Source organism: Macrobrachium nipponense, chromosome 3 (assembly GCF_015104395.2).
Source record: "Macrobrachium nipponense isolate FS-2020 chromosome 3, ASM1510439v2, whole genome shotgun sequence".
In the NCBI taxonomy this organism is placed as follows: domain Eukaryota; kingdom Metazoa; phylum Arthropoda; class Malacostraca; order Decapoda; family Palaemonidae; genus Macrobrachium; species Macrobrachium nipponense.
Window position 1 is genome coordinate 43,818,205 of NC_087202.1, and position 1,215 is coordinate 43,819,419.

The following is a 1,215-nucleotide window of genomic DNA, read 5'->3' on the forward strand; positions in this document are numbered from 1 at the left end:
TTTATTAGCTCCTTGACAATGTCTTAGTAAAGACGAAAACGCTTGGATTTCTGACTATCATTTTCCTGTGGTATTCGCTTATGTATATATGTTTATGTACATATGTATATATAAATATATATATATATATATATATATATATATATATATATATATATATATATATAATAATATATATATTGTGTATATATGTGGCTCATGGTCAGTCAAATCACAGAAATGCCTAAGAGATAATATAGGATACTAGCACTAAGAAACAGGTTCTTTATATCGAAGAGGTAGTTAATAGAAATTTACTTATAATAATTGACTATGTAATTTATTTTAAGAAAACTGTACTTGGCCTTTTATAAAATGAAACTTGCTGACATCTTGGGTGAATTGGAAATGTATTATGTGAAGATTATTTTGCTGATACTGTGAGGACCAGAGAGTAAGACAGGTAGCTGGGTACTGATAATTTATTATGTTGTTTTTGATTAAGCTGACCTTGTGTCAGCACGGGCTCTTGCTCACAGAGCAGCCCGTAATAATTTATTACAGATGAATTGGGTTGCCATAGATGGGTGCGGACGGAAGGGTAGTGTCCGTCCCGCACGCACAAACAAACTTATACAAAAGGGACAGAGCCCTCGATGTGAATGTGTTTCTTCACAGATGAAAATACATGAATAATATTACATACAGGAGACGGATTCCCGACATATGTACATCAAAAGAAAGGGCGCAAAATACTCTACAGAATGGGTAAAGGAACAACGCAGCTTGACGATGAGGTGCAATAAAAATATAGAAAAAGCATTGTCCTTACAAATACTCCCCCCCCCCAACACATTGATTATGGAATAATTATTGGATGAAAAATATCTTGGAGGCAGAAGTTGACCCCGTGTTCTTGTGACACTTGTTGTGGGGCGTCGTTGAATGTCAAGTCCTTCGGCATTGCTGGCTGACAGGATGCCTCCCCTGGCGGTTGCCTGGGCGGTTCTACTGTCGACAGCAGGCAACCAAGACTGTGGACGGATCTGCATGGTGTGCAGTGGCGGTGTGGGACAGGCCGTGGGAACCCCCAGGTACAGCGGTGGCGTAGATTGGGCTGAGGAAGTCCCCAGTGCAGCAGCGGTGTCCGGCAGGCAGCACAGAACCACAGGTTAGGCAGCAGCGTCGGCAGGTCAAGGAAGCCCACAGGTAGCGGCGTCGGTAGGCAGAGGAGGC